The sequence below is a fragment of the Pseudonaja textilis genome, chromosome 1, assembly GCF_049901715.1.
Source record: "Pseudonaja textilis isolate UNSWEBS1 chromosome 1, rPseTex1.2, whole genome shotgun sequence".
NCBI lineage: Eukaryota > Metazoa > Chordata > Lepidosauria > Squamata > Elapidae > Pseudonaja > Pseudonaja textilis.
Window position 1 is genome coordinate 38,802,689 of NC_141990.1, and position 26,128 is coordinate 38,828,816.

Genomic DNA, 26,128 nt, shown 5'->3' on the forward strand with positions numbered 1-26,128 from the left:
AAAGCATCCTCTGCCCTCATTCATTTGGCTAACGAGTGATGGATAATTTTATGCATCAGACTGCCATCCAAACCAAGGTTAGGTGTTTAATTTCAATAGCTTAAGCATTGTTAAGAATGCCAGAAATTGGATATAAAAGAAAATGTGTCTTTCCGTCTTTAGGAAGGAACTGCACTTGTCACTTACATCTTCAAACTTGGTCAGACACCAAAATACCATGGCTTGTCTGGTATTTAATAACCTAAACCAGGAGGTACAATGGTATTTACCACTCCATGGGTCTTCTAAACATTGTTGTCAGACTCATCCATTTGGTAAATTGCAAGTTGTATATTTTAATTATGCAAAGTCATTTCAGAAAGTGCAGCCCCAAGACAGATGTATTATTGCTGTTCAATTGCTTCCAACTTTTTTTTATCTCAAAGAAGTTGATCTCCTGAGGATTGTCTGTCAGTAATTGCTTTTTTGAGTCCCTAAAACTTATGCCTGTGTCATCAGTGATAATAACTATCTTGTCTGCTCTTGGCCTCTTTTATGATTGCTTTCAAATTTTCAGGGCTTTCTCCAGAGAGTCTTACTTCTGCATTGTATAGGCAAAATATTTAAGATTTACTTTTCTTATTAGAGCTTTCAGTGTATAGTCTTGTTTACTTTAACTAGTAGTGAATATTTTATTTTAATTGCAGAGTAAGGAATTCTCAACATTTTTCTCCAGTACCAAATTCAGTGCAATCATAAAATTAAAAAGGACCTTAAAGGATCTACTACAGCATCTATGATAAATAATAATCTAGTCTCAATTTGATGACCATTCTAGTGAAGGAGAACTCAAAATTTCATGTCAGATCCCAAAATATGCATCGTGGACTCACTGGGAAGTGCAAAGCATCTTTACTAATACAATCCATGGAGGGGACAATGATATAGAATAATGGATTTAAGTTGCAGAAAGGCAGCTTCTGGATGAACGATATCAAAAAATTCATACAAATATTTTTTATAATATAGGCAAAAGAAAGTGGCCTGCCTTTTACTGGAAATGTTCAAAGAGGAATAGAGTTGCCATCTGTTAGGGATATTTTAATTTGAATTCTTGTATAGAGCAGGGACTTGAACCCATTGACCCTTTCAACTCCTATGACTTCTTCTACAGAATTAAATCACCACAACCTTTTAAAATGTATTTGAAACACTGAACTGGGCTGAATGCTCAGAACCAGAGGTGAGATTCTACCAGTTAGCATCTATTTGCTAGAAACCGGTTGTTAACATTCTAAGCAGTTCCGAGAACCAGTTGTTAGACAAAATTACTGGCCTAATCCTGTAAGGAAGGCAGGAAGGAAATATTCTGGTATTGTTTATAGAAACTGCCTCTCCGTTAACCCTTATTACATTCTTGGCAGGACTAGACTTCCTGTCTCTGAAACTTCTCTGGAGTTTTTCTCCCCCTCCTTTGCTGGTACTTTGCTTGTGTGTAGTGAACATTCAAAGTTACAACGGCACTGAAAAAAGTGACTGATGACTATTTTTCACACTTACGACTGTTGCAGCATCCCCACAGTCTTGAGAGGCCAGGCCAGGCCAGGAGATGCAGGCCTCGAAGTGAGTGATATTGAGATGGCCACATCCAGCCAATAACATGACCACCAAGCCATGTCCACCCAGTCATATCACCACCAAGCAATGCCCACCACCTAAGCCATACCCACCACTTAAACCACACCCACAGAACCAGTTGTTAAAAAAACTGAATCCCACCCCTGCTCAGAACCATGTGCAGAACTCATTGGCTGTCCTCTTTTTTATTTCTAATAATTGATTTTTCTTTTTCCTCTTGGAGGTCTAGGTGGGTCACAATAAAATAATATATATATAAACTACCACCAAACATGAACGTTAAAATAAAACAAAATGAAGCCCATCATGTGAACAACCCCTTCACTAATTAGTTCCTGGTTCACCTGAATCCCAATGGTTGTACTGTCTACTTTAAATGCTTCTTGGAGATGCGGTCTTAAGTGCTTTCCAAAAAGGAGAAGAAAAGAGATATTTTCACCTTGGGGGAAGAGGGGGAGGGAGACTCTTGCACAGTAAAGAAGCTATCACCATAAAGGCCTCCTTCCTGATTTCATCTCCCCCCTCCCCCAGGCTCAACTAATGGGAGGGAGATTCTCACTCTGCTCTCTTGGCTTGCATGAATGGACAAAGGAACTATACTAACCAGATGGTCCTGAAGGTAACAAAGACTCAAGCCATAAAGGGATTTGCAAGTGAAAATTGACACCTTGAATTGGACCCAGAACCCTAACTTAGCCGGTACAGCTCCCTCAAAATTTCTCTAAATCTGCACCCAACAGTCCACAGCTGCATATTGCACCAGCTGTAATTTCCAAACTGACTTCAAAGATTGCCCCTAATGAAACAAATTACAGCAAGATTTTTGTAACTCTAAGCATGAATTATTGTTGCCAAAACTTTTTTTGAGACAGAAGTGAATGAGGTTTTGGTTGGATCACTATTTGGATTCCTACAAGACTAGTTCCATGCACTTAAGTCACCACCTAAACAAATAGAAACAAGTCTACTGATTTCTGCTATACCAGTAAGCAGAGCAAAATTTTGTTGCAATAGGGAAACTTCGCTGAACACGATTTTTTTCTGTTCCTCAGATGAGTTCTGAATCATGGGAATGAAAGTTAAAAGGAAATACATCTGGAAGGCACCAGACTGAGGAAGCCTGGTGGATTTATATAATAATGCATCAAAAAGGTAATGCATTTCACCAGATAATCACTAAGGAAGTGGGAGTTGCGTTTGGGTATATCTATGGCACTACTGAAATACAATTCCTAGTGATTCCTTCCAACTTTATGATTCAGTATATTATGTGAAACCAACTACTGACTTAATATGTTGTGTGGATTAGGGCTTCATATTAAACTTTACCACAATTAATTTTACACTGCATGTCATGAAAACCTATCAACTATGCTTTATTAAGCAAGCTTCGGAGTAAACATGTAAAAGTCTACATAAAAACCGAGTGAGAAATGAGCAATACCTTAAGGCAGGGGTCTCCAATTTGGCAAATTTAAGCCTTGTGGACTTCAACCTCCAGAAATCTGCAGTTGAAGTCCACAAGGTTTAAAATGGCCAGGTTTGGAGAGCCCTGCCATAAGGAATTACTAACTTCTCAGCAGTTTTTGTTTTTAAAAGAAGACTGGAAAAACTTTTAACAATAAACATGTCATGGTTAGAGTATCGGGAGTAAAAGATCACAATTATATGTGAAGTTCCGGTTAAAGTGATTTATTATTAATCATGTCTACGTACAAGAATCTACTTAACTAACAGCACTATTCAGGCGCTACATAAAGGTCAAGATATTCAAAAGGAGTCTGTTTGTGGCTATGTAGAGGTTCTAGGCTGATTCTTCTTTTGACTCCATCCCCAGGTTCTACCATTCCTTCTCCTATATTTTCCCTAGTAGGGAAAACATTTTAACCAAACTCATCTTTCATAAAGCTGGGATGTTACAGAATAGGACATAGAGAAGCCTCTTGGAAACCCACCCAACAAATTCAATTCAGATAAAATAGTGTCATAGCATTATTGTACAGAAGGGAATTAAGCAATCTAGAACATCCAGACAAAAGTAGTTTTCTAAAAAAATGAATAATTAACTTTAGGAAAATGACTAAATATGTAGTATTTATAAATGATATTCCAAGAACATGAATTAATTGTGCATTATCTCCTTAAAATAACTATACTTGTTCTCTACCATTAACTAATAGAGACCCTACTTTAAGTGAAGCATATGTGCTTCCAGCAAAAGTATTACAGGCACAGTTTCAAAGTATGTTTCAGGGTATGTTAAAAGTCTTTCACATTTTTTAAAAACTTAATGTTTACTTAAGAAAACAGTATTCAATAAAATTGACTTGACAATCCTCTTAGACTTTGAGAAGACATTAAAACCTGGCTGTCTCTTCAGATTTTTGGGGCTAAGTTATTAGAAAAGCTTGATCTGTAAGCTTTAATAGATGTATAATAGATGTAGGCATGGAGTGTGTGGTATTGTTGATGTATTGTTTTTGTTCTTGTTGTTGTTCTAGTTGATTTTGTTTATTCTGTTTTTATTGTTGCATGCTACCCAGAGTCACAATTTTGTGCGTTGGGCTGCCATATAAATTATTTAAATAAAGACTATAAAATCTAAATGTAAAAAAACAAAGCACAGAACAGAAAATAAAAATTATCTGGGAGTAAAGCCAGACATATACAAAATTTGAAAGTATATGAAAATATATCTTCAATATCAAGGGAAGATTTAAATTCTAAACATCCATATTTAAAATTTCTGTCTTAAATGATATTTGTATGGCTGGAAATAATATCTTAGAAACACTTTCATCAGCACATAATTACTGTAAATACAAAGAGCAAATATGAATAAAACAGAACTTAAATAAAATTCTTTAGTTCTTCAGGATTCTTTTCTGTTATGTTAATTTTCAGCTGTTTCCTATATTTTAAATATCACTAATCCTAAGAAACATATATTTTTCAATATTTGCCATAATAAACTCAGCAACCAACCATAAACCACTTTACAAGCCTCCAGCAACTTGTTATTAAATCCATAGTAGAATTAATTGCCAAAGGATAGTGGGTAATTTTTCTACTTTGCTCAAAAACATCCTCAAACACATTCAACTGAAATGAATAAGATATGCTTCACTGTATCTGGGAGGATCACAGTCAACTTGCTGTTCCAGTCAATACACTTCCAGAAATGCATGAAGCAATTCCTGAAACACTCTTGGGATAAAACTGATCTTTGCAGAGTCCAACAAGCCTGTTTTACACATTTCTAATGATATTTATTCAGTGCACGTTTGCAAGAGCAGGTAGAGCTCTTTCTCACCTTTGCATGTCCCTGCAGAGAATTCCTTTTCCATGCGGGTAAAATTACAGGCGCTCTGTTGTCCTGTGTTGTGTTACTTTAATCTAAATGGGAAGAGGGGAAACATTAATTAATACATCACCATACTCCTACAACTCTTCCAAAAGTTTTACAACATAGATTAAAATCAGCCAAAACATCAGTATTATAATTACAGCAATTACAATTTACAATACTGTAAAACCTTACTTTGTGTCCTTCCTCCAGCAACAATCTTAATGAATCAAATCAAATCAAATGTTTGTCAATGTACAACATGTGTACAATGAAATTGAAAACAAACAAACAAACAAATAAATAAATAAATAAAATGAAAGTTCTGTGAAGAATCTTGGCCTAACCCTCAGGAAATAGGTCACCAAATATATCTGGATGAGAGGTATCCAGGGATTGACACTGTAATAGAAAAGCACTGGCTCTTTGGTCCTACTGAACTCCATGGGGGAAACTTCCAATCTCCCTGCTTGGGATGTTCAGACTGCAGGAAACATTCTTCTTATCCCAGATGGTCCCAGAGATACCTGTGCACCAAGCCTCCAATACCAGATTCTTACAATGGATCTACCAACCAAAACCTGGGTTCCTTCATCAAACCAACTATAGCTTTGAGATGATCTTCACCCCTGTGTTTAGCACTTTGCAAACTCTTTTTCAGAGGTTACAAAAGCTTAAGGGTAGTAGCTATTTTCATCTGAGTAATCTTTTTTCCTTCTTCATTCTTCCAGGAGATTAGTACTTTCAAATTGCAAGATAGAGGCCTCCAAGATAAACAAACAGGAAATATGATTAGATGAGCAAATTCTATTTTATTTTAAGGCTGCATTACAGAATCTTGCAAGTCTGAAAATACAAATCTCCTGCCATTATTTTTAACAGCCTGATAAATTAGAGCAGGTCCTTCCTACATTTCTTTCTCTGACTGTTAAGCTCTTACAAGGTCCTCCTTCTCTTGTCTGATTGTTCTCTAGGCAGAATCTCTTCCCCTCCTCCCTCAAGATCATTCCCATATACCATTACAAGATTCTCCAAAGTGGACAATATTGACCCCCAGGGTTGTGACTATTATTAGTATTGTTAATAGTAGTAGTTAAAGTAGTATTTATGAATTACTTTTATATAATCAATATTTGGGTTTGATGAAGAATCTGAAACTTCATAAAGGAGTCAATGACCTAAACATTTTGGGGACCTCTGCTACAGTTTAATGTTACTAAGGGGCCAAAATTTCAAATTTCATTATATTTTGAATGCAATGACAGTAAAGGTATTCTATTCTATTCTAAATCAGGCTACTGCTATAGACAACCCATCATGTAATGTTCTATATAAGGTTATCCCATCTGGTACTGAAGGGTATCAAACAATAGTAGTTCCATGACGGAAGTTCCCTTTCTTATCATTACATGCTATTCCATTAGTAGTAGAAGAAATTTGCAAAGATTACTCTCTAAATAGAATGCTTTTACAGTATTTAGGACAATTTTCTGCACAATGGCTTTAAACAGCTTGTCTGCTTTAATAACACTGACAGAAAATGAATCCAGTTTAAGAAAAAGCTATCAGGAGTTGATGTTTTGGCAATGATACTGTCACTGATACAGATGGTGATTACTATGGCTTCTGATTGGTGGATTTCCTGTTTTTTTACTTTCTCCACTCCTGCTGAAAATAAGCACCAATTGCTTTCTTTTTGGTAGCAGATCTTTCAAAACATGAAATTTTCATTGTGTCAGTAAACAATATCCAGTAATCACAGAATCACACAATTGGAAGTGACCTATCACAGCTATGTAATCATACAATTAGAACTCACCCATTCAAATACTTCCAAAGTGATTGTTTCAATGAAAAATCAATTGTTTTGAACTCTAAATGAAGTGATTTCATTTTAAAACATTTCGCATGCCACTTACTGAATATAGTCAAGTCTTTTTTCAGTCATCAACCTGCAAGGTTTAACTGAAGATAGATTTACTATTGTTCTTAAAATGAGAAATAAATACAAAGATAACTTTTGTTAGTCAAAAGATTTCCTGGGAAGGATTTGATTATTTGACAGAAATAGAAATGCTACAGAAATAATTGAGCTACAAGTAAAAACTAGAGCTGCGTCTTGCAAATTGTGGGCATAATTTAACATAGTTTCAAAGCTTTGAAGCTTTGTAGTGGCTTTTGAATATATTCAGTGGAACTGCAATGTGTGCTCATACAAAGAATAATAGATATCATTCTATTTTCAGAATTCCTTATAAGAAATTATGTCTAGATTTGTTTATTTAAATGTGTTATATTTTGCTCACTCCAACAGACTTTTAGACATAAAATCCAAATGCAATGAAAACAGTTAAAAACAACCTACACAAAATGGGGCTGTCTGTTATTAGCTTAGATCCAAATGCCAGTTATTCAAATATCCCATTTCCACCAGTAGTCAGAGGGATGCTTCATAGAATCATAAAGTTGAAAGACACTCTTTAGACCCTTGAGTCCAATCCACTGCACTAGATAAAAAAGTAACATTGAGACATCCCTGATAGATGTCTATCCAGCCTTTCCTTGAATGCTATTAATATAAGGGAACTCAGCACTTACTTAAATAAGTTGTTCCATTGTCAAACGTCTCTTTTATAGGAAAGTTCTTTCTCCAGACATTCAGCTGGAATCTGCCTTCTTGTAACTTAAGGTCATTATTTTGTGTTCTCCTGGTCAGAAGTCCAACCTTCCAGTATATGCAACATACAAGCCTATTTACCTCACAGCCATCTTTTTCTCAAGGCATCACATTGACTGAACTATGTAAACTTAAAAGATAATTAAGAAGTTCTCTAAACCTTGTCTGCTCCTAATTAAACAGCTGTGACTTTTTCAGACTGCCTCGTGAGTCCTCCCCCATCCCATTCCCAGAATGTTAATACTTTACATGAATTGAATTATTAGAGTAATACTTTTTAATGCAACCTTTAAAACTGCCCACCCACTAAAGCTTAACTCTTCATGCATATAAAGTACCATTGAGTGACCATGGTATTACACAATTTCATAGCTATGTGCATTTATATACAGCTGCAACCAAAATTGTACTTTGCAGTCTAGAGTCTCTGTCTATGAATGGGGATGTATATAGGGGTAATAAACTTTTTATTTCTTTATATTAATTTATATTATGAGAATAAGGGGTAATTTTAACCAAGAGGTTGGAAAGCATGTTGAAGCAACATGAAGCATGTTGAATGTATAAATTGAAATGAGCCAAATAGGTACTATGAAGCCGACTACAAAGATTTAAAGTTTAGTTTGCTATCATTTTTGAAATTGTTTGCATAGTTTCAAGATCCGATGGAGGGGAGATGAAGTAAGAGTTCCTACAAATGAAAAAATGGACCAGGCCTAAGTCCCAAAGAATATCAGTTCCAGGATCACAAAGCAGAAAAGTTGTACAAGTAGTCCTCAACTTATAACCACAATTGAGCCCAAAATTTCTGTTGCTAAGTGAGATACTTTCTAATTTTGCCTCATTTTATGACCTTTCTTGCCAGTTAAGTGAATCACTGTAGTTGTTAAATTAGTAACAGGGTTGTTGGATGAATCTGGCTCTCATTTAACTTTGCTTGTCAGAAGGTAACAAAAGGTAATCACATGATCCTGGGCCCTGCAACCATCATAAAAGTGAGCCAGTTGCCAAGCATCTTAATTTAATGATCATGTGACCAAGGGGATGCTACAACAGTCATAAGTGTGAAAAACAATCATGTCATTCTTTTCAGTATTGTCATAACTTTGGTCACTAAATGAACTGTTGTAAGTTGAGGACTACTGCACTTTGAATTTCACCACAGTTTTACTAGAAGGAGATCGTCCTGCTGTTCACAGAAGTCATAGTGGGAAGATAGCAATGCAGCTAGCAATGAGTTTAGATTTGTACAAGTGCTGTGCATGTTAGTACATTGATTCACTGATGTTGTCTACTTCAATAAGGAAACATCTTCAAATAAACAACCAAGCTCAGACAATTTCACAGTTTAACCCTGAGCTGCAGATATTCCTTCTACTGGATGTCTGCAACATCAGGATAGTTGAACTGATTTTGTTCTAGCTCAAGTGCGGGTGTTATTGCAAGTGCTTTGATTGTATCTTTGTGAGACTGAGGGTTTTCCCCATTGAAGGGAACAGGTCTTCAGCCCTTGTAAGGGGCATATAACTTCACAGATTTGCAGCTCTTCCTCAGGTCCTCAGTTCAAAGGGGAAACATTAAATTCACAACAATAATCTTAGGGAAATGCACTAGAAAATTTAGCATTCCAGCCTTCTCTCTTTTAGTATGGAAAGATATTTTTCTCCAGGAGATTGTTCTTAGCCTTTCAGAGATTGGAAGACTGTAATGGAATATTTCCAAACTTGGGGAAGTGAAAAATATTGCACTGTGGAAATGCTCTAAGTCAGGAGAAAATAATTCACATTCTAATTTAGCTTGTGTCCCAGCCACCCAGTGTCTAAAATTCTATGAAGACACTTAAAATTTGTTAATAGCACAATGTTTTTACAGTTGCTTATTATTCAACAAATTATGCAGCAGTTTATTTTTTTATGAATCCAATTATGAATAATGTAGACAGAATAATGAAGTATATGATAATTTAAAATAGAATATTTGTAGATCTAGAAAATGATATTACAGTAATATATAAATCACAAACCTGATGAGAAAATAAGATTTCCCTTAAAAATTCTCAATTAGAGCATTCATTCATCCATTAATTTATAGGGAGAAAAATCCAAGCTGAACTTTATTTCATATTAACTGATTACTTAACTTCTGGAACACAATACTACAGTTTTTATTGATTGAACACATAAAGTTGCCTCATACATATAAGCTTATTTGTCTCTCTAGTCTTATAATTGATCATACTACAAGTAGGCCTCGACTTACAACAGTTCACTTAGAGACTGTTTGAAGTTACAATAACACTGGAAAAAGTTTTACTGCAGGTTTGAAATGAAACTACAGCCACCTATCTCCACAGCCCCCATCTCAGACACACCAACAACAGTCAAGCCTCCTACAACTGACTCCATCTCAGATACACCAACAACAGCTAAACCTCCACAACTGTCCTCAACCCATTGGGTTCACAACCCCTGGTGATCACAGAAAAGAAGTGCAAGATCTATTTCACATCTAAAACTAGGAAAAACACCAGGCCCAGGCAAGATAACTCCTTCTTGCTTAAAAGTCTATGCTGACCAATTGGCCCCCATCTTCACCTGAATCTTTAATAAATCACAAGAGATGTGTTCCTTCTTGCTTCAAACACTCTACTGTCATCCCAGTGCCAAAGAAGCCCTCCATCAAGGAACTGAATGGCTGCAGACCAGTTGCTCTAACATCTGTAGTTATGAAAACCTCTGAAAGGCTAGTGCTGTCCCACCTGAAACCATCACGGATCCACTGGTAGACCTCCGGCAATTTGCATACCGAGCAAATAGATCAACAGCAACATCTTGAATCTCAAAGACCTACGCAAGGGTTCTCTTTGTAGACTTTAGTTCAGCATTCAATAACATCATTCCAGACATTCTAACTAAACTAAACCAGCTAGCGGTACCTGAACACACTTGTAAGTGGATCATAAGCTTCCTAACAGATAGGAAGCAGCAGATGAAGCTAACCAGAATCACATCTGATACTTGTACAATTAGCACATTAGGGCCCCCCCAAGGCTGTGTGCTCTCTTCACTTCTCTTTTCCCTATATACCAATGACTGCATCTCAAATGATCCATCTGTTAAACTACTGAAGTTTGCAGATGATACAACAGTGATTGGTCTCATTCAAGACAACAATGAATCTGTATACAGACGGGAGGTTGAACAGCTAGCCTTGTGATGCAACCGAACAATCTGAAACTGAACACACTCAAAACCGTAGAAATGGTGGTAGACTTTAGGAAAAACCCTCCCATACTACTACCTCTTACAATACTAGACAACACACTATCAACATTAGAGATCTTTAAATTTCCAGGTTCTATCATATCTCAAGACCTAAAAAGGACACCTAACATCAAAAATGTCATCAAAAAAGCACAACAAAGAATGTTTTTCATATGCCAACTCAGAAAGCTCAAACTGCCCAAGGAGCTGCTGATATAGTTCTACAAAGGAATTATTGGGTCTGTCATCTGCACCTCTATAACTGCCTGGTTTGGTTCTGCAACCCAACAAGACAGACACAGACTTCAGAGAATAATTAGGACTGCAGAAAAAACAATTACTACCAACCGGTCTTCCACTGAGGACCTGTATACTGCATGACTCAAAAAGAGGGCTGTGAAAATATTTACAGACCCCTCACATCCTGGCCATAAACTGTTTCAACTCCTACCCTCAAAATGATGCTATAGATCAGTGGTCCCCAACCTTTTTTGTACCAGGGACCAGTTTCACGCAGAAACACTTTTTCAAGGACCGGTGTGTGGGGGGGACACTTTTTCAAGGAGGGGGGGAGGGGGAGGAGTCCGAGTTTGGTGGTTTGCTTGCAGACGTTTCATTACCTGACTAGATAACATCTGATGTTGTTACCTAGTCGGGTAATAAAATGTCTGCCAGCAAACCACCAAGTTCAGGGAGCGCCAATGCCTCCTCATTGCAACCCTGAACGACAGATATTCTCTTCTATTGGGACATTTAAAATGGAGGGTTTCAGCTGCAGATTCAGGAACTGCGCCGGGCTGAGGAACGCCTTCAAAACTGAGCGCTGGGCGGCGGCGGCCCGCGGCTGTCCCCGCGGCTCAGGACAAGTCCCTGCAGGATGGCTGAGAAGCCCCGCCTCAGCCCTGCCTCATCCCTCAGGTGTCTCCCTCCCTCCCTCAGCCTTATCCCTCAGGTGTCTGCCTCATTCCTCTCTCGGTCGCTCTCTCGCTCCTCCACCAGCCCAGGAAGAAACTGCTTCAAAGAAGCTGGCAGGGTGGCTTTTCCTGTCGGCGCAGCTCCTCCGAAGTGCCCGTTCACCCACACCCCGCCGCCCACGGTTCAATCCAGTGCTCCATTCTGCCTGCCTGCCTTCGTTTCTGGTTGTTTCGGAGTAGCTTTGGCTGAGAATAATAACTATTCGCCTCTTTTACATTCTTTTGTGTTACAGTGGAAAAAATACAGGTCAGCAAAAAAAAAATACAATTAATACAATGCAATTAATCATTTTATAATTAATGTGTAGATATATCCAATCCAAGGGGGCAGCGGCTTCAGAACTACCACTCAAAATATTAGCATTCTATTATAACTTTGGTTCTTGGTTGCTTCCAAAATCCAATTTTAAAAAGCAGGACTATTGGCCGTATAGATCTGTCTGTACCAATCTAAAAAACTACTAAGTTTACTGGTACTTTTTAGACTCAAGCCAAACATGGTATGCAGTTAAGACTCAAATTAAGACTCAAACCAAACATGGTATGTATTGTAAACCACACATTAGTTTATAAAAATGGCAGCAGATAAAATATGCAGATAAAAATGGCAGCAGTACTTTGGCACCAATTTTGACTTTAGATTGCCTTAGGATGTCATTTTTCCCATGAAAATGTGATTTCCTCTCAAATAACATTTGGTGACATGTCTGCTGTTTTCCTTTCCCATCTCTGCAAATTGTGGTTCTTCTGAACATCCTATTTCACAAAGCAGCAGCTGCAGAGCCTTAATATGTATCAAAGTGAAACGCCATCAAATAACTGGCTTTAACATTCAAATGACTTATTGGCAGAAACAGGTTTAAAAATAGGAGTTTTCATGATAAACAAACTCAGCCTCACAGGAAATGAGTGAGGAGCAAATCGCAGAAAGTCAACATGTAAGATTTTTTGGTGAAGCCCTAATTTTGTTGTGTAAACATACAGTATTCTTATAAAATTATCATTTCCACAGTCACACAAGACTCTTGAGAGTAAACCCTTTAAGTATCAGTTTTAGTAAGTTAAAGAACTGAACACACAAAACATAAGACGACAATGAATGTATTTACATGTGAGAGGAGAAAAGCTAGATCACCTATATATAATGAAAACTAGGCACAAAGAACAAAATCCAATGCAGGAGAAAGTCAGCTTCCCCCTTTCTGTCCTCTGCTGCCTTTCAGACATCCAGATCAGATGGGGAAGGAAGACCCACATGGGAAAAGGGAGAATTGTCCCTCCCTATTCTACAGACAAGAAAGAAGAAACTATATACATTTAGGAAATGAAAAGGGCCAATGTTAGATTTGTTCAAATTTTCAGCTCTTTTAAACTTTGGATATAAACTGAATCTACTTAACAGAAATTTATTTTTATGAGAGTTTTGTGTCTCTATTAATGATGGCCATTTGGACAAAACAAAAAACAAAAAGAAGAAAGAAATCACTATTCACCGGGATGAAGATTTTTATTCCAGTGACAGACATGTTAGTTTTTAACAACAAATACAACAAAGAGCTGGATAGCATTTAAAAAATTGAAAGATATACACACAGACTTATGCAGATGTGCATACGAAGGCGTGCGCGCACACACACCTGCACACACTCATCAAATTATAAAAGGTAGAGCCTAATTAATTTAAATATCTCAAATATCTGTGCCACTTCTAAGCAAAATCCACTTCTGTACATTTTCCTACTAGAAAAGTCACTACCAGCAAACAAGACGCAAACAAACCAGGTAGATGGTTAGCATACAAATTGAGAAAGGAGAAAGGAATCAAGGAAAATATTGCAATTAACAGATGACCAAGGCCAAGTTTGCTATGGTAGTAAAGAGAAGAAGGAAATCATTCGAGACTTCTATGGGAAACTATATATGCAAGAGAATATTGATGAGGAAAGAGTTAAACAGTACTTACAGAATGCTAATTTACCTCAGATACCTAAAGAGATTGAAACAATGTTAGAAAGCAATATAACGAAGATGGAGTTAACTGAAGCACTCAAGAAGCAAAATAATGGAAAGGCACCAGGCCCAGATGGACTTCCGGCAGAATTTTACAAAACATTACAAGAATCGTTGAATCTTCCATTGTTAGAAGTTATGAATGAAGTTATGTTAAAGAAGAAGATACCTAAATCATGGTCAAAAGCCTATATTACACTTATTCCAAAAGAGGAGGCTGATCCATTACAAATTAAGAACTATAGACCTATTTCTCTACTAAATGCAGATTATAAAATCTTTGCTTCAATATTGGCAGAAAGACTTAAAAAATATCTAAATAATTTTATTCATTCTGATCAAAATGGATTTCTGCCAAAGAGACAAATTAAAGATAATATGAGAGTAATCTTGGACACCTTGGAATACTACGAGGCACATCCTGAAAAACAAATGGCTCTGATATTTCTAGATGCACAGAAGGCATTTGATAATGTGAATTGGCGATTCATGTTATTAATGTTGGAACAGATGGGCTTTGCTAGAAAATTTATTCAAGCAATAGAAGGTATATACTATAAGCAAATGGCAAAGGCAATGGGAGAACTGACAGACTCTATCAATATAAGAAAAGGAACAAGACAAGGGTGCCCACTATCACCTTTGTTGTTTGTGTTAACTTTGGACGTGCTAAACAGAAATATTAGAGATGAAAAGAATATAAAAGGAATGAAAATCAAAAAGGAAGGATTTAAGCTGCAAGCATTTGCAGACGACCTGGTTTTCATCTTAGAAGACCCTCTAGAAACAGCACCAAAATTGATAGAAAAGATAGAGACATATGGAAAGGTGGCTTGTTTGAAAATAAAACCAGTGTTTCTTGTGTTCCTAATGTGGCTTCAAATAAACAATACATTTCATTTCTTCATATTTGTGTAAGCAGAGTCAGAATGGAAAACAGAAATGGAGAAGTGTGGAAATTTCACCTGAAAACCCTGAGACCCAAAGATAGAATCTTGTGTATGTGGCATAAATGCCAAGTCTACCTTCCATATCTCAGTTTTGTCAAAAAAGGAAAAACTGTATATTTGAGAGCCATGTAGGAGGAAAAGCTCCTTTCCAAACCTCCCACTTCAACTAAAAAAAAAATCTTGTGCTGCATCAGAGAAGCCACAAACAATTTCTAATATGAATTGTTAAGCCACTAACAGTAGAAATTATACAAAAACAGCATGCAGAGTTCCTAAGCAACTTTCTTTTTTTAAGAAATAAATTTCCAGTCCCTATGGTTGCAAGACAAGTTTGAAAACATGAGAAAAATGTGATTAAGTTCATAGAAAATCCACACTTATTGTGGGTGTCTTCCTTTTAAAAGAGCATACTACAAAATTTTTCAGGACAGCTCCTCCATGTCTTGTTTCTTAATGCTAAATGTAATTGTACAACTCTAATGTTTTGGGAAAAGACACATCTAAATTGTATTGATTGATTGCATCAAAAAATTATGTATGACTTTGAAATATTGATTTCAAAAGTGTGATCATTAAAACCAAGAAAGCAACTGATTATACCATATGAACTAATGATAAAATGTAACTTATTTAAACCATAAAAGGATTGAGGCAGAAAGTGGTCATCACTCACTGGCTTACATTCACTTAAATCCATTAAATCTAAACATATTTATGACCTCAAACTAAACATACTTATGATATCAGACTAAGCTAATCTAATTAAAAAGAACTGAAGAAAAAATGCAACTTACTTCTGAAGGAAAAAGAGAAAATTTCTACCACCAGAAAGGCTGTGATTTAAGTTTCTATTTTAATGGATTTTAGAAATTTTCCACACTAGTATTTTTGATGAAAGGAGCTCGATTGTTCCAATAAACCCTAATATTTGATTTTTGTTACAATACATGATGTTGTCCTTTGCTCAGACTAGTTTTGTTTGTTTGCTTCTCTTATTCTGTCAACAGGATAAGTCCTCAATTTCATTTTTAAAAATAATTTTTTGCAACCATAAGAACAAAGAATTAAGCAAAAAGGAGAAAAGTCATATATATGATGATCAAAAACTTCCATCGCTAGGAGACAGACATATAAGGGGCAGAGGTGCACCAAAAGAGAAAGATATTACACCTGTAGTTCTTTCTCCAGGGCAAAAATAACAACTGCATTATTTTTCATTTGAAACAAACAATGTGTTTAAAGGGCTGAAGTTGGCAGAGGAAAATACAGGAATAATTCCCAGAGAGAGAATTGTTATACTATTGTTATCTCTTATCAAATGTCTTTTGCAGGTTTCAGAAGTACCTCAAAATACAGCAAAATTTTAGTAGCTGACTGAAGTTCTCAGAACCCATCTTTTACATTGACTTTATTCCCACAAAGAAATGTATTTATGCCTTACAAATAAGCTGCTATTCAAGATTTAAAACTTAATTGGTATTAAATATTAGAATGACCCCACCAGGGGTGGGATTCAAATTTTTAACAACCAATTCTGTGGGCATAGCTTAGGTGGTGGGCGTGGCTTGGTGGTCATGTGACTGGGTGGACATGGCTTGGTGGTCATGTTATTGGCTGGGTGTGGCCAACCCAATATCACTCACATCGAGGCACACATCTCCTTGCCTGGCCTCTCAGGACTGTGGGGATGCTGCAACAGTCGTAAGTGTGAAAAATGGTCATAAGTCACTTTTTTCAGTGCCATTGTAACTTTGAATGGTCACTCCACACAAACAAAGTACCAGTAAAGGAGGGAGAAAAACTCCAGAGACATTCCTGAGACAGGAAGTCTAGTCCTGCCAAGAATGTAATAAGGGCTAATGGAGAGGCAGTTTCTGTAAGCAACACCAGAATGTTTCCTTCCTGCCTTCCTTACAGGATTAGGCCAGTAATTTCTTCTAACAACTGGTTCTCTGAACTGCTTAGAACGTTAACCACCGGTTCTAGCGAATAGGTGCGAACTGGTAGAATCCCACCCCTGGACCCCACCTAGCCCTGCTAGTTTTTTTGTGAAGAAAGGCCATTGTCCCATCAGTGAAATGCTTTGTTGCTAGGATAAAATTTATCACTAATATCAATTTCCAAACCGAGGGAAAGTCTCTAAATGCAAAATAAGAATTTATTTTATAATATGGACAGGACAACCCAACATCTAACGGATTACAGCCGTGGTGGTGCAGTGGTTAGAATGCAGTAGAGCAGGTTAACTCACTGCTCACTCCAGGAGTTCGATCCTGACCATCCTTCCATCCTTCTGAGGTCAGTAAATGAGGACCCAGATTGTTGAGGGCAATATGCTGATTCTGTAAACCCCCTAGAGAGGGCTGTAAAGCACTGTGAAGCAGTATATAAGTCTAAGTGCTATTGCTATAGTAATTCCTGGTAAATTGTGGAATACTATAATCTCTCTCTCTCAACTCTTTGTGCAGAATCTGAGAGAGAAAATGTTGTTTAATAAAAAGTCTTCCTTTTCTTTCAACTTCTATAAGTTTTATGAAGCTTTTGGGGATTAATTTTTCTTTCTTTACTTTTTCCAACAGTGCATTTTGATTCTTGAAGGAAACTGCCCTGTCACTCCCCATTGATTCCTTAAAGAAAATTGGTAAGATGTTTTCTCCTCTGCTGCATGACTGTTTTTTTATCGGGGATAAAATTCTACACTGCGGGTGCTGAATTATGAGAGTTAACATCTGCCATCTCTCCTACATCCTAAAGACAATGCAGAATATCTTTGGTTGGTTTAGGGGATTTCATGGGCATATGGAAAGAGCTCAGAATTCTGAACCAATGCTGCAACATGTCTAGACTTCAAAGGCTTCTTGCTTCTGAAAAGGTTAAACAATTTTCCTAGCGAAACCAAGTGTGGGTTGTGAAAGACTCATGTTAAATGAAGAAAATTTTCCCCAAGGGCTATTCATTTAGTATCACCAAAAGTCATCAAGTTTCGGTTTCAGTTATTTGTATTTATTTGTAAAAACAAAAATTAAAGTAGAAGGATGAAAACAAAAATCTAATATTGATTTTTATATTCTACAACTATTTTATTTCAGCAATGCACTACAAACTTTTAGTTGAAAACTATTATTTCTTTATAGTTTGGAATATCTGTGTCCTTGTTTCTAGATAATGATTTGTAATGGGAAAAAAATAGCATATAGAAAAGTGTTTTCTGTTTTTGATTATGTAAATGTATACTTAATACAATTTAATCATTTACCAGTAATTTTTCATTTTAATTACTAGCTATTTCTTTCAATTACAGCAGACAAGACAGATATGTAACGATATGTAATTTATTTTGACACCAAAATAAATATCAGATAATTAAATTTGTAAGCAATCACAGTTGTAATTGTACAATCAAAAGTGGAATAAATATTTTATTTAAATCAGAGAACAGAAATGATATCTAACTTCATATAAATGTGTTTGAAGCATTTTAAGATATTCAGTAAAGAGAACTTGAGCAAAAAGGAGATTGCTGAATATGTAACTGAAGTTCTCAGAATTAATTTCTTTTCTGATAAGGGCAATTCATCAAACAACATCTAAATACTGGAGGCTCTTTTCAGTGGTTAGTTCCATCAGCAAGAAGGGGAATCATTTATTTGTGTGTGGGTATGTGTTCTCTCTCTCTCTCTCTCTCTCTCATACACACACACACACACACACAAACACACACATGAAAAGAGGCAGAAGAACATCAATATAGTCACATACTTAAATACATATCTACCTCTAGTGGTCTTTCTGCTTTTAATGTGCTGTTTTTGTTGTAATTCTATTGTTTGCTTCTCTTATCGGTTTTATCTATAATTTGTGGGCACTTTTCTCAAGCTTTTAGCAGAAGACATTGTGTTCCCAAACTTCTTGCAATATGTGAAGTACTGTACAGTGTACTCATTCGGTGGAAAGCCACAACTTTTGAGAAGGTTGGGTAGATGAGGTTTGAATTCAACACATCTGGAAGTATTAGTTTGGAAAAGGCTCCTACAGTTCAACAGCTTAATTTTTCAAGATTAATTTAATTTTGAAATAAGAAGTAGATAATGTGTTTCTGGATCCAAAGAAACCTGAACTATTGCATATTTAATTTTTTGCATTCCAAATCAATGTCAAGCTATTTCACTTCCATAATTTGCCCCTTTTTCTGAATAGTTCAAAATGTTTGATTCAATTTGTACCCTTCATATAAACATTAATAGTTTAGTATCAACATAATTGAGTTTTCATCTTAAATTAAGCTATATCTCAAAATTTATTTTTACTGTAATTTAACAATTACTCACAGTACTCACATTGGGAGTCTTCATATTTCGCATGAGAAATAAAATATGTGTATTTAGAAATAAACATCTTTTAATCAAAAAAGCATTATATTATTTCAAGGTAAATAAAGATCAAACAAATCAAATACAAAATGATACAATAATTCGGCCAGTTGAAACAAACAGTTTCACTGTTTAATTTCTCGTTAAACTGATCTCTTTTTTGCTGCACTAAACAACTCCGTTAATAACCAAAATACAACAAACTAAATAACTACTTTCTTTGTAACTTAGCAGAAATATTACTGAGAAAAAGAAAACCAATGACTTAAGAAAAGTACCTACTATGAAAATCCAATTCCCAGCTAAGCAACACTTGAAGCAATAATTATTTTTAAAAAATTCAACTCTTTAAAGCAGTTTGGTCTCCCACGCTCTGTCTTGGAGTGAGTAAGACAAAATGACACATTCTGAAACTATTCACTAAAGCTCCCATTTCTCTAATAACTAAAGTTTAAATTAAATTAAACTGTTTCTGAAATGTTCAAAACATGATTCTAAAAGTGAATGCAATTAAATTCAGAGCAAACCCAGAAATTGTGGTAGTCGACAATCTGCTTTCTTTTTCTTTGTTGCTGAGTTTAGGAAAGGTGATTTTTTAAAATTATCCAATCATTATGTTTTTCTTGTGATTATTACTAATGAAAGATTAGCAGTCTTTCAAGGAAAAATAAACTGAATGACAAAACTTTGTAAGTATATGCATGCATTTGAAGGTGAAAGTTTGAGTACAGAGGGACTGTTACTGTAACTATGCATATATTTTATCTACTCATGCTTCAGAAATAAAGAAGACAAGCAATGTAATATATACTCCTCCGTTTCTTCTACTGCTGATATTAACTATTTAGCCAAAGCCTATTTTTCTTTTGTTACTGATAAGCCAGGGAAACAAAGGATTTATCTATACAATGAAAATAAATGCTGCATTGAGATCAGTTAAATAAACAGAAGCCAGGCTATTAAGTGCCCCTAGCAAACTAAATTCATGAAGTAATAAAATTAACGGTAGTGACTGCAGAGACAAAGTCCCGAAGTTTAAAGTGAAAGCTGGTAGTACTTTTATCTTAATATATTTCTGAGTTCTTCCACACTTTTTTTAAAAATCCCACATTATTAAAATTGTGAAACATTGTGCAGATGATATAGATTGTTTTGACTCATTTGTTTCTTAAAATGTGCAAATGTGAATGTATTACTTTGCACATTCTGTATACACAATTTACGTACCCCCATTATTAGTAAGAACAAAACTCAGCATGACTGCATAATCATTATGTGTAAAGGGCTCTGCTGTCAACCTGAAATGCTCCAGAAAATTTTTAACACTTTGAAGTACAAGGAGAAAATAATAAATAGCTGTACTATAAACTACAAATGATTGAAGTTTATTTTTCAAGTCAACATCAGTTTCCAATTAAAATATTATTCCATTTTTCAGAATACATTTAGGAATAAGCTAAATTCAGAACAGTAACAAAGAACAATTTTATTAATTGCTTATTAAGAGTAACTATTTTTAAAAAGTGAAAAGACCAGAGATTTCTGAACACTGTTGTATTAGTAGATCACATATAATAATTGATATGTACAAAAATATATGAATACTAGATGATTAGCCTAATTAGGATAAACACCCTCTGATTATACTTGGTCTTACCTAATGTCTACTGAACTTAAAAGTAGCAATGAGTAGGACTGAGTAGCAATGTTTAGGACTGCACAATTATTCTATGATCCACATGAATTTTTAATAAGTCAAACATGAATATGTTTAAAACCAGTATTTTAGATGCATGAAGCATTCCCTATTAGATGATAGAGGAATCCCTTTTTAAGATATTGTTTGCTATCAAATATAGCTTTTATTTTGGAAGGGAGCACAATTTGGTCACTGTGAACTGAATAGACGTTTTTCTACTATATTCATCTAACCACATAGTTTGATATAAAATTGCTTAATTAGAAAAACAAACCCAGGAGAGATAATTCTAGCTATCTGGATATCAATTATAATTTCTTGGTTTCAACAATAAGCACTAGAAAGATTTAATCAAAGACTGATTCAAAATAAAGATTACAGGCAGATTAAATTAACTAAATTTGGTATCCATTAAAATTACAGCTATCATTACACTGAATTCAATGAAATTTTTATTCAAATGGTTTTGTCCCAATCCAGCCACAAATACATTAAGGAGAAAACAATAATAATAGACTGAGCATTTACATACATGCATGTGTACAAACAACCCCAAGGAGACATATCAGTGAAGTTTTCTCTTAAGTAAGTTTGCTTAAGATTGTAGCAGGCAGTTTGAAAGTATGTATATATTTCATCGTTTATTTGCTTCTAATACATGCATTTGTAGATTTCCTCAATAATGCACAACCTAAGCAATCAATTATATTAAATGTTAAACAGATAATAGAGGGATATATGAATGCTTGTGGATATAATAAATCCACAAATAAATAAAACAAATATAATAATATATTTGTTATATTATGTTTTATATGTGTGTGTGTGTGTGTGTGTATGCATATGTATATATGTATATAATAAAAAGCAATCTATTTTCTAATCTCTTTAAAATACCATCTAGATTCCGTCAACCCCCAACCCCCATCAATTCAGAGAAAGATCGAGGATTTGTAGGTGGAACACCATTTCTAAAAATGAAAGCTAGCTACATTATCAAAAAAGGATTTTTTTAAAAAAAATGTAAGACCTTTTCTAGTAAGCCAGATTTCATTTTTGCATACATTTGGAAAACAGAGCAGTTGCATGAAGTTATATTGAAAAAATATTTTAACAGGTTTCTTACTCATTTCAGTAGCTTTTATTGTAATGTGCTGTACGTACCTTACTCATTCTTTACCACACCAACCCTTTGTGTGGTAGACCACTACTTTTGCCTATTTATTATCTAATAGTAAACAGTGGGGTACTATTGAGATGTTATAGACCCTACGATGGAAAAGAAAGTTTAAAAAACAGATATACAGATAATATACTGTATATTTGGCTATACCAAATATGAATAAGCTGACTATAGAATATTCCAAAATTAGAAGTTTATATTCAGTATTGCAATGAATGCTAACTCTGGTTGGCAGCTATTTATTATCTATTTATTAAAGTTGATATACTGATTCATTTCAGCTTCGGCCAGACTGCAAAATTTTGCTCATGAAGGCTCCTCACCTTTCAATCAAGATATTTGAGGCTAACCTGGAAGTCAAGAAAATATAATTTGCTTCAAGTGCAATTTCTGTGAGTAACTTGTTTTTAAATCTGTTGTTGAACAACTGTCAAATAATGCCCAGGTTGTCGATCTTTTAATCAAAGATAGCTGAAAACAAAACTGAGAAAAACACCTTGTGGCTTGACTGGAGTTACATTAAATTTCTTTCTTTCAAAAACATTTGTGTTTTAATGAGCAGTAGCCTTTTAGCGCATACGCTATATGTACCTGACATTTAAAATGACACACCCAAGTGCCTATATTTATCTTTAGTGAAACTTCACTTCGAGCTCCTGCCAGTTTCAAATTTAGAAAAGCCTCCACATTATCCACTGAAATGAAAAAAGAGAAGGAAAAAGAGCACCCATATGGAGGGAAAAAAACATCCTGTACAGATCTATTTAGTACAAAAAAGGCTTGTCAGCTGTTTGTTTGTTTTTAATTTGAAGCAAATATGTAAAATACTGTTTGTTCAGTAAATGTCATTTCTGGGATGTAATATTATATTCAGACAGACATATTACATTGTACCTACAACAAATAAAGATGGGCAGGGCAGTTGGGACTTTATTATACTAAAATAGTCTAACCATTTATCCACTTCTGAGTTCTTCAGCATAAAAAACAGTGGCACCAGATTAAAGATAAAAATGTTCACATTAATCTTTGAACAGATAATAAACCAATCTTTTTCCATCAGAGTCCTTTTCCTTTTTTAAAAAAAAGCTTTCAAAAAAAATAATCTGAATCACATTTCTCCTTGTTGATTAGGAATTGCTTTTCTTTTGTTGCTAAACAGTTAAGTAGTTTCTAAGCTTGTAAATCATAGTCTATTTTGTAATGCCACATATTGCTACTTTGGGGGGGACTTTTTTGTAATCCATTTTATAAAGATATATAAAAGATGTACCTATCCCTCTGGGTACACATGACATTAAAATAATTACTTCACCACAATGATCTAAAATATATACCACAAGTACATAATATGGATCAGGGGTGTCAAACTCGTGACCCGTGGGCCAGATGCATCACAGCCTGGTTTAGCGAAGGGAGAAAAAGTCCCAGTATGTCATGTGATGCCGCCATGACGAGAGTTTGACACCCCTACTGTGAATAATAGACTGCTTTAAGCTTATTTGAAATTTAACTTGTTTTATCACAGGATGTCAGAATTTTAGGAATTATCTCCAGTTCTTTAGTAACATAGCCTCCTATAATATTACTAATACAACTATTACATTAGTACAAATGTCATATTACATTTTAGATGATTGCATTCGGACGGGATGGATCGAGCTATTTTTGTGTATGTCATTCATAAAATTTGAAAATCCTCTTTTCTGAATTTTTTTTAAAATCAGAACAAAAATTACATATAAATAATATATTTAATGCAGTTCCACACAGACTTTTAGACATTTTTCTTCCATTTTCTTTCTTCTGTATTTTAAAATATATTTTCTCCAATGTTAATTATCTTTTGGGAGAGGGAACTGTACCTCAAAATTCACAGAAAAGTCTAAGCTTAAGAAAATGGCTCCATTTGAATCTGCTAATCTAATCTGCTCCATTAATATAGGAGGTACCAATTAGGCCAGTTTTCCTCAAACTGCAAACTTAATAAAAATATGCAAACCATCCTTAAACATTCCATGCAAACATAACAGTATAAAATAAAATAAAAGAGAGAAAACATGATGACATTCTAAAATGTGGCAGATATACTGAATTCAAACACATTTAATAAGAATTTAGATAACTAAAATTCTTAGTTATCAGCAAAAAGTATAATTGAAACAATGCCTTAAAAAGTAAGATGAAATATGTATTTCTTCTAAAAACCAACTTAGAAAAAAGTATAACATCTTACTTGGACAGATAAACAAAGATAGTTTTGTATATGCAGTTTTGGAATGGTGCTCCCATTATCCTTCTATAAGCTTTAGTGTAGGACAAAAAGGATATAGATCAAATCTATTTTGGAAAGTGAAGTGTTATTTCTTTTAAAAAATGTTTTAACCTTTGCTCAATAGAATTAGTTATAAACACCACAAAAGAAACAAGTAAATAATAAATACTTTTCACTGGCATTTGCTCTGTGTACTAATATTCTCTGTGTGTAAAAATTTTCTTCCAAAAAAAAAAGTTCCTGATATGAAGCATTGTGGGTGAAGGAGGTCAAAGCAAACACAGAGTCATTTACACAATTAGCAAAAGCTTGGATGGGCCTCTAAATAGATAAGCCACCCAGAATTGCTTGACTGTGAAATGGATGACATATAAGTTTAATTAAATGGTTGAAGGGGAACTTCTACTCACTCTATCAGCTATTTATGAATGAAATAATCTCATTTGATTTAGAAATAAATTAAATAAAGTTTAAGATTGGGATAGTTAACTAGAGGGATACCTGGAACCATGGTTGCAGTCATTGAAACCCAGTAAAAAATTTTGATACAAAATTTGCTAAGAAAAATGTCAATTTTCATCAATGACTTTTTTTCTCTCTTTATTCACCTCTTTAATGAAAATAAAGTAAAAAAATCAAGATAGTTAGCCTCCTCTGGAGCAATATTTTTATTTGGTATTAACACTACCCCCCACCCCAGGTATCAGTTCACGGCATTATCAATACAACTTTACAGATCTTGGAAGCTAGAAAAAAGCAAACTAATAAATGTATGCTCCCTACCCTCTGATAAATTTATGGACATGACATTATCAGAATAAAGGTTTTAATATACTGCCACAAGATTAAGGGATATCTTATGTAGGTATATCTGCTAATACGGTATTTTTACTAACCTTGCATATTTTTTTCAAACAACTAAAGAAAATCTCCAAAATAAGCTGCTTTACAAATATTGAGATTTGCTTTGAGATTAGGCGTATGCGTATCAGTGGACCTGTTTTAATCAAATAAACAATTCCTTTGGGGTAAGAAAAGACCAGCAATGCTTCATCTACGATGGTATCTATCCTCTCTTTTTTTCAAATTAAATTTACTTTAAAAATTAAAAATCTGTTGGCCAATTCTGTGAAGGGTACATTTTGGTTGATTAGGCTCTAAACATCTAGGCTCAATGTTTAGAACAAAAAAAATAAAGAACAAAAATGACTAGGCATGTCTTACCACACCTCCTTTTGTATGACACTTTTCTTTTCTCACCTTTTCAATAAACTGTCCTGGTTTCTCTTTCCTTTGTGGAATTCCAAATCTCCACAACTTCTATTCCATTCTGAAGAATAGCTGAAAGATTATTACTATGGAAAAATAATGTGGGAGGGATGAGTGATTTTGAAAGGCAATAGTATAAACACCGCCTTATTGAGCGGGAAGTTAAAACAAACAGGTCTGTAGGTGGCTAGTAAATATCACTGTCCTAAAAACTTTTGGCAATGCAGTGAAGTTTCTTTCATAGGCAATTTTATTGTCTACTAGAAAGTTCTGGAATGCTTGTTAACATATTCCCTCATGTGTTTCCTCACTGAATTCTAATTGTTCCAAAATGTATTCATTTTCTTTTATCCATGTTTTGGCAACCTTTTGCTGAGATATATGACAGTATATAAAGCAGAAGTACAACCTTTAGGAATCTCCTCCCCCTGCCTTGCAATCCACTGGGGATTCTGAGAAACCCCATTCTGTCATCTACCACAAACATTCGGTTTC

The 26,128-nt window shown here is 34.9% G+C and overlaps 1 long non-coding RNA gene across 2 annotated transcripts in view; it reads right to left on the reverse strand.

Annotated features, from left to right (window-relative positions):
* LOC113433050 (uncharacterized) overlaps positions 1 to 26,128 on the reverse strand; it is a 90,585-nt gene that overhangs the window by 38,879 nt on the left and 25,578 nt on the right. For both annotated transcript variants that reach the window (XR_015743268.1, XR_015743266.1), the window contains one exon: positions 4,931 to 5,013. This is a non-coding gene — a long non-coding RNA (uncharacterized LOC113433050). The remainder of the gene's footprint in view (positions 1 to 4,930; positions 5,014 to 26,128) is intronic.